This window comes from Gracilinanus agilis, chromosome 3 (assembly GCF_016433145.1).
Source record: "Gracilinanus agilis isolate LMUSP501 chromosome 3, AgileGrace, whole genome shotgun sequence".
Lineage (NCBI taxonomy): Eukaryota > Metazoa > Chordata > Mammalia > Didelphimorphia > Didelphidae > Gracilinanus > Gracilinanus agilis.
In genome coordinates, this window is record NC_058132.1 from 320,588,184 (window position 1) to 320,606,014 (window position 17,831).

Sequence of the window (17,831 nt, forward strand, 5' to 3'; positions counted from 1 at the left end):
TGATCCTCCTCTCTGTCTCTTAGCCAGTACCATATTGTTTTGATGACTGCTGCTTTATAGTATAGTTTAATATCTGGTACTGCTAGGCCCCCTTCCTTCACATTTTTTTTTCATTATTTCCCTTGAAATTCTTGATCTTTTGTTATTTCAAATGAAATTTGTTATAGTTTTTTCTAATTCAGTAAAGAAGTTTTTTGGTAGCTTGATAGGTATGGCGCTAAATAGGTAAATTAATTTGGGTAGAATTGTCTGCCCTCCTTAATTTGTTAATATATGCACTCAAGGATATAAATTTCCCCCTGAGTACTGCCTTGGCCGCATCCCACAGAGTTTGGTAGGATGTCTCATCATTGTCATTTTCTTCAATGAAATTGTTGATTGTTTCTATGATTCCTTCTTTGACAAATTGGTTTTGGAGAATCATATTATTTAATTTCCAAATAATTTTTGATTTTCCTGTCCAGGTGCCCTTACTAATTATTATTTTTATTGCATTATGATCTGAGAAGGTTACATTTATTATTTCTGCTCTTTTGCATTTGTTTACAATGATTCTATGCCCTATAACATGGTCAATTTTTGTGAATGTGCCATGTGCAGCTGAAAAGAAGGTGTATTCCTTTTTGTCCCTATTTATTTTTCTCCACATATCAATTAAATCTTATTTTTCTAGGACTTCATTCACCTCTCTTACCTCTTTCTTATTTATTTTTCGGTTTGATTTATCTAGATCTGAAAGAGGAATATTTAGATCTCCCACTATTATGGTTTTACTATCTATTTCCTTCTTGAGCTTTGCCAGTTTCTCCTTTATGAATTTGGGTGCTATGCCACTTGGTGCATACATATTGAGCAGTGTTATTTCCTCATTGTTTATACTGCTTTTAATCAGGATGTAATGACCTTCCCTGTCTTTTTTAATCATATCTATTTTTACTTTGGCTTTGTCAGATATCATAATAGCCACTCCTGCCTTCTTTTTCTCATTTGACGGCCAAAAGATTTTGCTCAAGCCCTGAACCTTAAACTTGTGTATGTCCAACCGCCTCATATGTGTTTCTTGTAGACAACATATGGTAGGATTTTGGTTTCCAATCCACTCTGCTATTTGCTTCCGTTTTATGAGCGATTTCATCCCCTTCACATTCAGAGTTATAATCATCAGTTGTGCATTTGCTGACATTTTCGTATCCTCCCCTCTTCCTACCACCTATTTCTTATACTATTTCCTTTTAAACCAGTGGTTTACTATTGAGCCGCTATCCCTTATCCCCTCCCTTGATTAACTTCCCTTTCTACCCCCTCCCTTATTTTTCCCCCTCTTTTTGTTTTTAAAGGCCTTAAGAATTCCCTCCCCCTTCTTCTCCCCTCCCTTTTTTGACCTCATCACTCTCCTACTCCCCTTGGTTTATCCCTTCTGACTTTCTCAGAAGGGTTAGATAAGAGTTTTATGTCCCAATGGATAGTATAGCTACTCTTCCCTCTCCGGGTTGATTACACTGAGAGTAAGGTTTGATTATTACCTCTTAATGCTCTCTTTCTCTCCTTCTTATAATAGTATTTGTCCCCTCTCCTTCCCATGCTCTCTGTGTGTAATAGAATATCGTATTTTTCTTATTTACTCAAGTTTCTCTTGGTGTCCCCTGCTATTCACTCCCTCTTTCCCATCCCCCATGTCATCTTAGATTATTTAGTGTTCCACCCTCTCCCTGTGAATTATTCTTCTGATTACTATAATGGTGAATACTATAATAGTGAATACAGTTCACTACAGAGAATTATACATAACATTTCTCTACATAGGAATACAGATAATTAGATCTCACTGAGGCCCTTAAAAAGGCAAATTTAAAATTTATAAGTTTTCTTTCTTTCCCCTCTGTATCTTATTTACCTTTTCATGTTTCTCTCGATTTTTGTGGTTGGATATCAAACTTTCCATTTAGCCCTGGTCTTTTCTGTGCAAATACCTGGAATTCTTCAATTTTGTTGAATGCCCATACTTTCCCCTGGAAATATATAGTCAATTTTGATGGGTAGTTGATCCGTGGTTGCAGGCCCAGCTCTCTTGCCTTTCTGAATATCGTATTCCCAGCCTTGTGATCTTTTAGCGTGGAGGCTGCCAGATCCTGTGTGATCCTGATGCTCCTTGATATTTGAATTGTCTCTTTCTGGCTTCTTGTAAGATTTTTTCTTTTGCTTGGAAACTCTTGGAAACTCTTGAATTTGGCAATTATATTTCTGGGCGTTTTCTTATCTGGTTCGAATGTCGCAGGTGTTCTATGGATCCTATAATCTTTCGGTTTTCGGCTATGATCTTTTGGTTTTCGGCTATAATCTTCTGGTTTTTGGCCATAATCTTCTGGTATTCCTTTTCAATCTGGTCATTTCTGGTGTTCAATTTGCTTATCAGTTCATTTGGTTTCTGAGCCTCACTTTCCAATTGCAAGATTCTACCTTTTAAACAGTTATTTTCTTGCCAGATCTCTTCCATTTTCCTCAAAATCTCAGTTTTGAACTCTTCCATAGCTTGTGAGGAGTTTTCCTTATTTGAGGAGGGTCCGGATGCTTGTTTGTTCTCCTCCTCTGTTTGCTCAGTTGTCTGGATTTTCTCTGTGTAAAAGTTGTGGAGTGTTAAAGACTTCTTTTTCTTGTTGTTAATCTTTCTCTTCTGAACTTCCTGAGACTGGGTAGCCATTGTTAGCCCAGCAGCTTCTCAGGTTTATCCTCGCGCTCAGGTTCTGTCCGCGGTCTTTTGGCTCCTGAGGTCTGAGTTCTGGTTTTTTCCAAGGTCAAGCCCCCTGGTGGACCCCCTTGCTTGATCCTCTGCAGGAGGTTTCTTTACAAGTCTCAGGGTGCTGCTTCCATAGTCGTATACCTGTCTGCACTGGTTCCCCACTCAGGGTTTCAGAGCTTTAGCTTTTGGCTGTGTCTGCCTCCACCCACGCCTCTGAGCCTGCCTGCCCTCTGAGCCTGCGCTCTGCATCCTGTGTCCGTTCTCTGCGTCCTGCTCCTGAGCTCAGAGTTTGTGTGCGTTCTTTAGCTTTTTGGGGCCCTAAATCTTGCTGCTCTCAGGAACAGGCCCCGGAGCTGCCAATGACTCGATGTGTGCCCCAAACTTGCTCTATTTCTTTTTAGCTGGCTTCGGTGCTATAGGTGGTGTATGTGTAGAGGGTGGGGGTGGGGTGGTTGCTCAGCCCAAGATTTAGTGAGAGCTGTTTCACCCCTTTATAGAATGGAAATGCCCCGATTCCATGTACCTTCCACGCTGTGCCCTGTTGTGGGGTTCCTCCGTTCATCTGGACTTGTTTTTATGTCCCCTTGAGGAGTTTTGTGTGTTTTGGTCAGGAGAGGTTAAGAGCTGCTTCTTACTCTGCCACCATCTTAACCCGGAAATCCTCAATCCCAGAAAATTTTTCAGCAACATGACTTGTTAAGCTAAAATTGGGTAATCCTGGGATTCTAAGTGATGTTCAGTATTTGTATGGAGAAAGAGTGGATAACTTGATGCAGTTCTAAAATGAAATCATTCCATGAATGTAAACCACACAATTTATTTTTAACCACTGAAGGATGTCCTGGAGATGACAGTAGTAAAACTTAAGAAAGCTCTCTAAGGACTTGGGTTTAGAGCATATGGTGAGAGCTAGGAAGCAAAGACCTGGATTAGATTCTGTGGGACACTCATTGCTAAAGACACAGGAGACCCATTTAATTAAAGAAATCCTTCTTTCCAGAGATAATGTTTTTGGTTGGAGCCACTTTGAGACCAAAGACTCAGGGCTTCAAGTGAAAACCTTGAAGCTCATGATCAAAACAAAACAAAAAACCTTGGAGGAAATCCACTAGACCAAGAGCAGGAATAAAGAAGGGGCAAATGTAGCCAGTTCTGGAATATTGGTAAGCCCCTTTTTTAGTGATGGGAAGAAGAGACCTATGGAAAAATCTTTAGTATTATCCAGGCATTTCCCAGAAGATGATATTTGAGAACAGCCAAGGTCCATATGACTATTGTCTTCCAGTTCTTCTCCAGTAAGTTTCATGGGTGAAATAGGAGGAGGCTGGTGCTAAGGGGCTTTTATGATATGTCACTTGGAAATGAGGAAGATTCCAGCCTGCAATCATGCAATTTTCTGCCTTCTTTGAACTTTGATAGTTGGCACTTTGTTAAATGCCCTTTAGCAGAGCATGGATGAAGGATTTGTGCACTACAGATAAAGTTTGGAAATTGTGCCCAGCAGTTCTGATCCTTTAATATAATAGATAAATATCGATAAGCTCTAGACCTATGATTTCTATGATACAGGGAAATCCCTATCCACTACGAATAGAGTTCTTGTCTCTTAATAGAATCAGTCCAGTATTTATTAAGTACTTAGTATATACCTGGCAAGATAGCTAGGTAGCACAGTGGTTAGAGCATCAGTCCTGTAGTCAGGAAAATCTGAGTTCAAATCCAGCCTCAGGCTATGTGACACTGGGGAAATTGCTTAATTATGTTTGCCTCAGTTTCCTCATTTATAAAATGATCTGAAGAAGGAAATGGCAAACCACTTCAGTATCTTTGCCAAGAAATCCCCAAATGGGGTCATGAACACTGGGACATAACTGAAATGACAACAACAAAAGTACAAATGATGAAATATCTCCTATTTGTCTTGAGTTTACTTTCTAAAAATTAGAATTTGAGGGGGGGTGGTTTGGACTTATGATTTTTCATCAGTGTGGGGCAATTCTTAGTATGAAACTATCTTCACAGATTTAAAACTTGTCTTTAACCCCATAGTTCTAGAGTTGCCCAGGGCACTGAGAGTTTGATTGACTTGCTCACAGTCATATAGCTACAGTGTGTCAAAGACAGGGTTTAAACTTCATCTTCTCAACCCTGCATCATCTTTGGTATTGATCTTTTCACTCAAAATTCACATATTATTTTGTTTCACTTCTTTCTAATGAATCTATTGAGCAACACTATTGCATCATATGTTCAGGTGGCTAAATGGTACAAGAATAGAGTGCTGGACATGGAATGAACAATACCTGTGTTTAAATATTTCCTTAGATGCTTAATATGAATATATGTATATGTGTTAACACATATACATACAGACATATATATGTATATATACACATATATTCACTTTGTAACTATCAAAGCACCATGTAAATGTTAGGTTTTTTTTTTTAAATTATATAGGTATCTACAAAAGTCCTACTCTTATGTTTGCTTCATCATGGCATAGGAGTAAACCTGAGGTATTCAGGACTATGCCAGTGGAGGACAAATATTGTCAAGTTGGAAAAACTTTGAATATAGTTCTGGTGACAGATGACTAGTTTACATAAGTATAGAGATAATTAGAAATACTAGTTTGCTTCTAGGTGATGAATTTTTTGGCCATGGCATTCTGTAAAGTAAGGAAAAATGCAAACTAATCTTCAATTCTAGCAGTTTTCTTTATAATTTCAATGTGATGATGACAGAATGGTAGAAAAGGGATGGAATATTCTTTTTTTTTTAAAAAATGTTTAAACAAGTTATTTTCATTATTTGTTTATTTAAAAAAATTTATTTTGGATATTTTCCCATAGTTACATATTTCATGTTCTTTCCCTCTCCCCCAACCTCCCCTAACCCCCAATGCCAATGCACAGTTCCACTGGGTTTTATATGTATCATTGATCAAGACCTAATTCCATATCATTGATAGTTGGACTAGAGTTATCGTTTAGTGTCTACAAGGGATGGAATATTCTAAACACAATTTTTAGAATGCCCACTAAGAAGAAAACCAAAATAGGGTCACAAAGAGTTGGAAATTACTAAAAATGACTAAATAATCATTTTCTCTTTGATCTTGGAGGTATGGAATTTGACTATAATACTTATTTTGGGTTCTCTTTCAGCTAGTGATCAGTTTCTAATTTACTCTCTGGTTCTAAGATATTGAGGCAGTTTTCTTTGATAATTTAAAAAAAAAGATAAACTTTAGAATTTTTCTTTGATCATGACTTTTGTAATGCAAGGTGGCTAACAGAAACTTTTTGCTTCTGTAATTTCTAACAGTCACAAAAAGTCAGACATCTTAGAATCTTCAGAAAGTCAGTTAGGACTTGAAGCTATAAATAGAGGTGAAGTTCCAGCTGAGGAGGCTTTTGCCTTCTGGCTTTTGCTGTGGCTGGAGGCTTTTGCTTTAGCTTAGCCTGTTAGCTTTGGCCTTTTGGCTTGACTTTGGCCTAATGTCTTTGGCCATTCCCTTGTCTTGGGGAAATTTAAACCTATCTCATTTCTCTGGACCTCTCTCTGATCTCTCCATCCATATCCCTTCCCTTCCCCTGAATTTCCTTTGGGCCCTGGGTGGAAGGGAGGGCTTGGTGATTGAACATTGTGGGTTTTAGTTTCTATAGACAAGTGGAGTATCCTCAAATAAGTTACCCCTAGTTTTAGTGATTTAATAAGGACTTTACTTAAAAGGCAGTCAAATCTCCCAACTGGGAGAGCAAGCTCTCTCAGTCTAAATCTCTTCGCGACCCATCCCCCACCATTACTCCTCTCCCTAGCAGCAGTTAGAAAATCCTTAACCTCTTCCCTCTGACTAACCTGAGATTAATACATCCCCTTGTTACCTACTCAAAGTCTCTGGTGAATCACTGTATCGAAAATTGAGACAAGGGCTAAAGAGGGAAGTAATCATTTTCTTTTTATTTCTTGAGAGAACTGGGGGCATCCATCTTGGCAGGAAGTACCTACCCGAGACTTCCTCCAGCAATCAGTTTGACTGGCAGGGAGGGGCCCTCTCGACTCCTCCCTCAAGCGACTTTAGAAACTAACAAGAGAAACCCTCCACCCAAAACTTAAACATTTCTTACTGGTCCTAGTTTCCTCCCTGTATCCTCTGTCTCAAGCCTCTGGGAATAAAGCTGTTTGAGCTGCCCTCTCCTACATACCCCATTTCCTTTATCTCTTATATACCTTCCCTTACCTTCATTCCTCCTCTAATTACCTTATAATCACCTAATATCCCCTTTATCCTTCCTCACAGCCAAATTGCGTTCAAGACCTACTCAGATTACTTACTTTTTATAACACTTTCAAGTAGTTTAATAATTTTAATTTATTTTTCTTTAATCTATTTTCCAGATCAGTTGTTTTTTAATGAGATATTTCATATTTTCTTCTATTTTTTATTCTTTGATATTGTTTTATTATTTCTTCATATCTTATGTAGTCATTAACTTCTCTTTTCCCAATTTGAAATTTTTGGAAATTATTTTCTTCAGTGAGCTTTGTACCTCTTTTTCTATTTGGTCAATTGTTTTTTTTTTAAGATATGATTTTCTTCAGTATTTTTGTGCCTCTTTTATCAAGCAGTTAATTGTAGTTTCATAGGTTTCTTCCTCTACTTTAATTTTGACCTAATTTTCCCTCTACCACTGCTCTGATTTTGAAAATTATTTTTCAATTCTTCTAGAAATTCTTCTTTGACTTGTGTCCAATTCACATTTTTCTTTGGGGGTTTTGCTTGTAGATCATTTGACTTCATTGTCTTCTAAGTTTCTGGGTTAGTTTTCTCTGTCATCATAATAACTGTTTTTTTTTTAATTTTAAACTTTTAACTTCTGTGTATTGACTTATAGGTGGAAGATTGGTAAGGGTAGGCAATGGGGGTCAAGTGACTTGCCCAGGGTCCATAATAACTTTTTAATATTTTTATGTTTCTTTTGTTTGATCATTTTTATGCCCTATTTCTTTATTTTGAACTTTATACTAAAGTTGTGTTCTTTTCCTTGTAGGAGGTAGGGTAGAGACAATATCTTAAGCTTTAGGCTTTTTTGCATTGCTCTTTTCAGAGTAAGTTCTGGGAATCTGGATGTTTTCAGTTCTTCTAAGGTGATGTGACCTGGGGAAAGGTGAGGCCATTGCTCTCTTGGCCTGTATTCAGATTCTTACCCCAGAAGGGATCCAATACTTTGGAATTATAATAAACACTGCTCCTTAGGGTTCCTTATCCCTTGGGACTGGAAATAATACTTACCCTTGGGGTCCCTAATCCCTTGTCACTTAAGGTGATGCTGCCTCTCAGGGCTTCCACTCCATCTTGACAAAAAGTGCCCTTTCTACCCTTGAACTATAACTTAGAAGTGGATATAGGCAAAGGAGTTGCCAAATAGCATCTGATGCTACATCCAGTGTTAGCAGAGGGGTTTGTGTAATCTTTTTCTGATCAGTTGCCAGATCTCTGGCTTGAGAGCTCCTGAAGCTGCTGATACTTCTTTTGCTGGCACTGTATCCCACCACTGGTGTTTCATCCTTGTGGGCTTCAGGTCAGCCTGTACCTCCCTGTCACAAATTTCTTTTTCTGACCTCCTAAGTTGTCTTGGGCTAGAAGAATATCTCAGTCTGACCTTTTGTTGGTTCTGCCATTCTAGAATTCAATTGAGGTGTATTTTTAAAGGTGTTTGGAGGACAACGTTGGGAAAGATCAGCTGAGATCTTTATTACATCTCCGTCTTAGCTCTCCCCAGAAGTTTTCAATTTCATTAATTTTATCTCAAGAAGAAAGTAGGGATGTGTTGAACATGGGAATGCTGAATGTCATCACAAAAATGAAATGGACTCTATCTTAATCTCTAAGTGATCACTGACTACTGGCGTAGGAATCTCATCAGAATCAGCTGTTTGTGTATAATCAGACAGTCTCAAACTGCTGCCTCATGCATACACACAGAGCAATAACCCATCTTTTTTTGCCATCAATGTTTTCTTAATGATACATGGTGACAAGTTATGAAATATCTTTATTTACAAAGAAAATTATATATAATTTAAAAGGTAGGTATAAGTAAGCCATGAAGTCATTTTGATCCTATCTTGACAACTCATGCCAACTGCAGGCCAGATCTGACACAGATTTGTCCAGTGACTGACTCAGGATTTAAATGAAATGAGACATATTAGATCCTCTTACTGTTCATAAAAGATTTATTTATGATAACATGGAAAAGATAGTTGATAAGGATGCAGAATTGATTCAATTCAATGCACTTTCCTTGCTTTACCATGCTTTTGTCAGAAGTATATTCCATGCCTGAGGAACCAGTGACTCTCCCAATTATGTTCCATACTTGGACCAGCAGAAAGCTATGTCTAGGACTTGAAATTTAGTCCTTGGACTAGTTAAGCTTCTAGTTTCAATGCCTTTCAAGGAAGAAATACCTAGTATCTATCATAGTACTTGGAAATTCAACTAGAATTAAGTGCAGGTTACAGAGTCCTTGGTACTATTTGTATCTCAGCCCCCTCAGATATAGGAGCCCTGAGCATCATTTGTCTTTGAAACTACTTTTCTACTGCCTCAGCCATTACTACTTGCATTATATTTACTCTTTGATTTAGAGTAAAAATATTCCTTACAACTGCTATCATGCCTCAGGTCACTCTCTGCAAATTATTCAATAAAAATTTCATTTAGAAAGAATCAAGGGGCAAAGTGGTCCTAGTAACTTTTGTCTTCCTTTCTTCTAGCATCAAACATGAATTCCTCTACATATACCAGTGATATATGTAAGAAAGAGCATAAAAGATAACATTAAGAAATGCATCTTTAGAGGTCCTAGGTTGAAATCTGGCCTCAGACACTTCCTAGCTGTGTTACCCTAGGCAAGTCATTTACCTTTCCTGATGGTGTTCACCCAACCCTTACCTTTGAGCTTGTTCAGATGTTACTCATCCTTCAAGGCTCAGCTCGCGATCTATTTGTCTCTTCTTGATAGCCTAGTAGGTGACCTCCCCTGACTCCCCTAGCCAAGCCAAATCTCTCCTTCAACCTTCTATTTATCTCATAAGCTGTGAGTAATTATCTGGTATATTGCATATCACTCTACACTTATTTTGTAAATATTTATTAACATGCTATCTCCCTTGATAAAATATAAGGTATTTCTTTAAAAAAATTTTTAATCCCTGGAGGAGGGAGTCCTGGGTTCAAATTTGACCTTAGATACTTTCTGTGTGATTCTGGACAAGTCACTTAATCCCCATTGGCTAGCTTTTATCACTCTTTTCTGCCTTAGAACCAATACGCAGTATTGATTTTAAGATGGAAGGTGAGGGTTTAAAATAAATGCATCTTTAAAAAAGAGAGGTGGGCCAGGAATTATAGATGGTGAGCTTGAGTTCTGCACTGATACTCATGGAAGTCTAAAAGGCAGAAGAGGGACATATTGTGCAGCTATTCTACAGAATATCCATGGATAGACATAGATAAGAATCATACCTTATAAGAAAGTATGAATGGGCTGCAATCTGTACCAGTGAAGGCTGTGCCTGCACTGATGAAACCACTTAAGCTTCAAGTTTTATCAAGAAATTACTGAAGCTCCATTATAGTATGAAAGATATATATATGTAAGTAATATAATTATATTATATATAATCTATATACAGTATCTCTGTGTAAATATATATATATATATATATACATATATATATATCCCTTTTTTCTGAAATAAGGTCATGAAGACTGGCAATATCACTTTTAAAAATATTTGTATCCCTTGTATATACACAGTGATTTCTAGTCAGAATGTTCATTATATATATGGCCTGGCAGAGTAGAATGTTTGGGTATCAACAACATGTTAAAAGCATATCTAGCTAGGTCCTTCTCACATGTATATGTTGTGCCCATGTCAGCTATCTAACCGGCTTCTTCTTAGTCCTGGCCCTGCTTTTCTTGCATTCTCCTCTCTGTATTTCATGTATATTAGTTTTGTCTCTTTTATCTAGTCTGTTTTCTATACAACTGCCAAAGTGACTTTCCTAAGGCATGGGCTTGACCATATCACTGCCCAGCTCACTAAACTTTGGTGGTTCCATATTAACTCTAGGATAGAGGTTCTTAAATTGAACACTCGATGGATTCATTTTCAGGATGCCCATGAACTTTGGTTGGAAAATGTTACAACTTTATTTTTATCAATCTTGAGTCAAAATTGGACATTTCCTTCAATTATTTAAAACTATTATTTTGTGTAGGGGTTCAATAGCTTTCTCAATGCCAAATTACCTAGAAAAAAGTTAAGAACCAAGGTTTAGAACAAAACACCAACTCTTATTTGACAATTAAAACCATTCCTCTTTACATAGTCTATGGTTGAGCCAAACTGTTTTTTTTACTGTTTGTCCCAGGAAGGACCACCTCCATGTCTTTCTAGAGGCTGCCCCACCCATGCCTGGGATGCACTTGCTCCTCACTGGAATTTAGAATCTCTCATTTCCTTCAAAACTCAGCTTCAATATCACTTTTTATTTGAAGCCTTTGCTGATCCTTCAGTTGTTAACCAAACCCCCGCCCATTACCTTGTATTTACTTTTTAGGTTTTCTGTATATGCTCACATATATACATGTTGTCTTCCCTGATAGAATATAAGTGACCTGAGGGTAGCGTCCATTTCATTTTTGACTTTGTATTCCCAGCACCTTGTACAGTCTCTGGCACATCAAGTCCCAGCTAAATGCCATTTTCCACAAGAAACCTTTTTTAATTTCCCTGAATACTAATGCCTTCCATCAATTCATTATCTCTAATTTATCCTTGTATCTTGTTTGTATGTAGATGTTTCAAGCATGTGATCTCCACAATTAGACTCCTTGAGAGCAGAGACTGTTTTTTGCTTTTCTTATATTCTCAGGGCTTAGACAGGTGCCTACCATATAGTAAGTGCTTAAGGAATGTTTATTGACTGACTGGTGAACATGGTGGGCTATTTCTAAGTGCCAACTGATGGTATGATGGATTAATGGAGAGCTACTTGGCCTTAAGCCTGAATGCTAAGACATAAGGGTCAGATCTGTGGAAACTGGATAATAATAACAGCATATTTTTTTTTTCATTTTTGAGGTTGAAGACACTAAACGATCACTCTAGTCCAACTATCAATAATATGGAATTAGGTCTTGATCAATGATACATGTAAAACCCAGTAGAATTGTGCGTTGGCTAAGGTGGGTTAGGGAGGTTTGGAGGAGAGGGAAAGAACATGAAACATGTAACTATGGGAAATATTCAAAATTAAAATTAAAAAAAGGAAAAAAAAGAAACCTCTTACCTTCTTCTTAGATTGATACTATCAGTTCCAAGGTAGAAGAACAGTAAGGGCGAGGCAACTGGGGTTGAGTGACTTGTCCAGGGTCACACAGGTAGGAAGTGTCTGAGGCCATATTTGAACCCAGGACATTCTATCTCGAAGACTGGTGCTCTATCTATTGAGCTGTGTAACTGTCCCATCTTATCTTTTTAAAAAATACTTTCTCATAACCTATCTTCCAGGGTTGTTGTGGAAGGCACTTTATAAATCTCTTATAAGAACTATATGAATATGAGTTGTTTTGATTTTTATTATCCTGTTTGCTTCTCATAACACCTCTTCCAAGGTAGGCAGAGAAAACACTAGGACCCTCTTTCAATAGATGAGGAAGCTGAGTTCAAGAGAAGTGATGTGATTTTTTCCAGGTCACAGAAAGAGTTCTAACCAGTCCTCAATTTTGAATTTCCAAAGCCTTTTCTGTCCACATTGTGTTGCCCTCTACACTTTATGAAATGCTTCCACTTCTGGTATTTCAATCCTCACAATATCCATGAGAAGTAGATGAAACAACCCCCCATTTGTTGTTGTGAGAAGAAAACATCGTGGGGTGACGGATTAATTGATTTGTACAAAGTGAATTAGTAAATAGAATTCAGATCACCTGAGAGTGTTTCATATTTTACAGAATGTTTTCAAATATATGAGATAAAGGGTAAAGGATTCTGCCCGAGATTTTATTGGTATAGAGAACTTGCTTCACCAATTCAAGTTAGCAACTTCTCTGCATCTGAGCTGCTTAGAGCACTAAAGGTTAAATGAACTTGCCCAGTCATATGTCCAGGATGCTTTAGAAACAAGACTTAATCTCACTTCTTGGCCCCTCTGCTGGCTGTCTCCCTATGCTGGACTCATTTTCCTTATATGTCAAATGAGGGTCCTGATGCTTTCCCTGCCTACCTTAGAGGTGATATGAGACAGATAGAATAATAATGATCAAAACAGCTCATATTTGTATAGATTTTATAAAAGATTTACAAAGTACCTTCCACAACAATGCTGGGAGATAGGTTATGAGAAGATACTGTGTCACACGGCCCTGAATTCATAAGCATTATTTTGTTTATCCTCATGACAACCCTGTGAAGTAGATAGGGTGGCTACTAGGAGCTCCAGTTTTCAGATTCATAAACTGACAGAGAGGCCAATGGAAATGACCAAGGACAGATAGAGCAGGCTAGTGATGGAAATTCAAACCTAGTTCTTTCTAGCTCCAAATCAAGTTCTTCCAGGTTGGTATACTATGCTACTTCCAGAAGCTAATTAAATTTTGTGGTCTTCCAGTCTATGTCACTACAGTAGGGTAGGATGTAGATGATTATAATTGTTTTTTAGATTCAACAAAATCATAGTGAGGATGTTTGCTGTGAGAAAAATAATTTACTCACCACTATCCGCATGGTTTTAGCCAGGTTGTTAAATCAGGGGAAAAAAGATCTGAGATTAATTATTAATATAAAAGATAATGGAATCTTGTGAGAGGGTAAATACCTTAATATTTAAAGATGTGAAGGACAATTAACCCCAATATCATATAAACTATTTGGAAAAATAGGAAAAGAAGAAGTTCTACCAAATTCTTTTTGTGACACAAATATAGTGCTGAAACTGAAATCTGGAAGAGCAAAAACAGAAAAGGAAAACTATAGACCAATTTTCCTAATGAAAGTTGATGCAAAAAATTTGAATAAAATATTAGCAAGGAGATTACAGCAATATATCACAAGGATCATTCATTGTGACCAATTGGGATTTATACCAGGAATCCAAGGTTAGTTCAACCTCAGGAAAACTATTGATCACATAATTGATCATATGAATAAAAAAAAAACTAGCAGAAGTCATATGAATATCTCAATAGATGCAGAAAAGACTTTTCACAAAATGCAAACTCATTCTTATTAAAAAAAACCTAGATAAAATGGAGATAGATTGAGGTTTTCCTAAAATAATAAGTAGTAACTACCTAGAGGTATGGAAAAGAGGTGCAAAAAGTCATTGAGGACAAGTATACTAAAAATAATACTTCAGACCACATGGTAAAGTAGTCTGAGTCCTGGATGTGTCAAGAAGACTTGGGTTCAGTTCTTGCCTCTGATACTTATTGTATGATACTATACCTAATATTATACCATACTTAGCCTTTCTGTGCCTACATTCCTTTTTTGTAAAATGGTAAAAAATATATCTGTAACATAAGGCTGTTGTGAGACATATGAAATCATGTACATGAAAATTTTATTTGAATAATTTAAAGTGCTACCTAAATGTCAGTTATTCTTTTTAAAAAATATTAATTCATTTTTAAAACTCTTACCTTTCATCTTGGAATAAATATTGTATATTGGTTCCAAGGCAGAAGAACAGTAAAGACTAGGCAGTGGTGGTTAAGTGACTTGCCCAGGGTCACAAAGCTAGGAAATCTGTGAGGTCAGATTTGAACCCAGGACCTCCTGTCTCTAGGCCTTAGCTCTCTATCTACTGAGCCACCTAGCTGCCCTGTCAGTTATTCTTTGTTACTATAAGGATCTTCAATGTATTCAGTTTGGGAATAGATCAAAGGCTTTCTATGATTTGGTAGATAATTCTTCAGTATTTTTGTGGCTGAAAAAAATTAATCATGAGGTAACCAAATGTGGGAAGAGTATCTCCAAACTCAGCCTGGGCTTTCAGATAAAAGACTGAGAACACAGTCCCAGAGTAGAAGCCTTGCCAACTTGATGTAAGGCTTAATAGAGCCATTGGTACCTCTTTCGGGAATCCAGAATCACCTCCACACTAGGATGAGGTATCAGGGTGGCATTTTAGTTGGTTAACGTACTCAAGTAATTTCCATAGCATCCTAGGCTTTCTAGTCCAGACAAGAACCATTTATTAGTGCTGACCATGTTAAATAATGGGGACAGAAAGGCAAAAGACAGTCCTTGTCTACAAGGAGGTCACAATCTAACAAGGAAGAAAAGACAAAAGCAACTATATGAAAGCAAACTATATAAAGGATAAATTGAAATAATCAACTGAAGGAAGACTAGAGAATTAAGAGAGATTGGAAAAGACCATTGTTAGAAGGTGCCATTGAAGTCGGGACTTTGAAGGAAGCCAGGAGACAAAAATGTAGAAGAAGAAGAGCATTCCAGGCATAGAGGACAACCAATGATAATGCCCAGGCAGGAGATAGATTGTGTGGTATAGTGGAGAGAATGCTAGCTTTGGATTCAGGAAGGTGTGAGATTGAATGGTATCATGGCCACTGGTTGTCTCATGCTCAGCAGATCATTTAGCCTTTCTCAGTCTTCTCCAAATGAGAGTAATAATAGTAACTGCCTCACTAGGAAGTTATTAGGAACAAAAGAGATAAAACAAGGTAGGGACAGAAACTGAACATGTGATTTCACTGATGTAGGGAACTTCCAGGGAGACAGTTCTTTTGCTAACAACACAGGTCAGAACCTTCTCCATGACTCATAGACTTAGAGTTTCCTATTGTACTTAGACCTTAAGTGATATGCCCAGGATGGCAAAGCTAGTATACGTCAGAAGTGGGACTTGAACTCACATCTTCCTTACTCCAAGGTTAGTTATTTTTCCACTCTACTATACTACCTCACTGAATCTGATCTTTCTTTCCAGACTTTTTCAAATAACCATATTTTTGTGTCAATTTTATCAGCCAAACAAATATATTCTGTAGGTTATAAAGCATCACAGTATCTGTCTTCTCTTTCTGGCTTTCATTTTGTCTCTGTTTGCTTCTCCTGCTTCCACAAAACCAATATAGCTTATGAAAAACAAGCTGTCATCCTTCCATTTTTTTATACCTCACTTCTCCACCCCCCGCCCAACAGCTGCTGCATTTCCAGATGTTCATTATTGCTGTATTAGTAGAGGTTGTTAATGATGCTTGGGCTGACAGAATACAAATTGATTTTCAAAAGTTCTGCTGATTGCTTGAGTCTGTTTCCTCCTGTACCAGCTAAGTGAAAAGGAAACACACAGACACACACACACACATACACACATGCACCCCAAGAAAGACAAAAAACCCAAACCACAAAACCACATAGCACATCTGGTCTTTGATCAGAGAATCTCAGAAGAGCGTGTCATCTTACATGCCAAATGCATTAAACTGTCCAGGAAAAACAGGGCTCAGTTATACTTCTCTGAGTGTTTTAACTTGGATGGGCCAAAATAGAGCATTCCAGGCAGCTTTTCAGTTTCTGACATTTGCTTTGGCTTCTGCCCCATTGAACACCTGAGGCATACTTTTTTTCCCCCTTGGAGATGTGGCAGAGTGTGTGTGTGTGTGTGTGTGTGTATGTGTGTGAAATTTTCAAAATTATAGAAGAAAATCATTCAAGTAAAGACGAGACTAGCTGGCCCCTGAGGGTGTGGGTGGCCTTTCCACCCTGAGATGCTCCCTTTCCAGGATAATATAATAATAGCTTTTACTTGTATAGCATTCAAAATCTACAAAGTGCTTTACTTACAGTATCTCATCTGAGCTTCACAATGATGATGGTAGGTTCTCTGAGTGTTATCTCCCCTTTAGAGATGAAGAAAGCACGAGGCTTGAAGAAGTCATACAGAATTCCATCCTGTATGCCATGTTGCTTTATTCATGAAAATGAGATAGCACTCCAAGGGAAGATGAGTTAGGGACAGATAGGGTGTTGTGGCAAGTGCACTGGTTTTGGAGTCAGAAGAATTGGATTTGAATTTTTGCCAATTACTACTTTCATATTTGCCAATTACTACTTTCATACATTTGGGCAAGTCTCTTTCCCTTTCCAGGTCTCACCTTCCTTATCTGTAAAATAAGTGGGCTGCACTAGTTAATGTCCAACCTCTCCTCCAGCTCTAACAAGGAAAGTATAGATTTTGTCCTTTATTTCCATGTGTGTCTGATGATGGAAATGCAGCTGTCTGGAGTGGTAGGGGGCCATCTTGCTCAGAAGCTTGGTGATGGTCTGTCTTAGCATTTCCCAGGTATTGGTCAGCACTTATTTATAACACATATTTACAAGTCCATAAAATTTTTTTATTGTAAAAGATCCTTTCTACTTTCAATCCATAAAATTGTGAAGCTGAATCCTTCTTTTCCATTCTTTGTATCTTGTTTTTCTCACCCCTAGCTTTTTCCTTCCCTCTGGCTGCCTGACCCCACACTGATCCTACAGATGATGCAGTGTAGAAGTGATATTTTAGAATTGGGGGGAAAGGCAATGTAGTACAGCACATTGAATGCTGAGCCTGGAGTTTAGGGAGACTTGGGTTCAAATGTCACCTCTGACACTTATTAGCTCTAGTGCTGGGCAAGTCAATCTTAAGTCAAACTTAAAAGAAACTCTCTGCGTGCTTACAAAAACCTCTCTGGGTACTGCAAGAAACTCTCTGTGAGTTGGGCATTATACCTTAGTTGGATAGTGGGAAATCATAGTTACTGCCCCTGTAGCAATTTCAAATTTATTTTCTTTTAGGGAATTGCCTATGTTAACAAAATTCACAGATTGGTTTATTTCCCCAGGGGAAATATTCAACATTTTGGATGAGTTTTTTATGCAATAAGGACATGGATGAAAATCCAATTGGATGGGATGGCACTGAGGAACTGACCAACACCAGTGGAGATGGTGGTCAGAGTAGTGCTCCTCATACTGATGAGGTGACAGACCCATTGAAG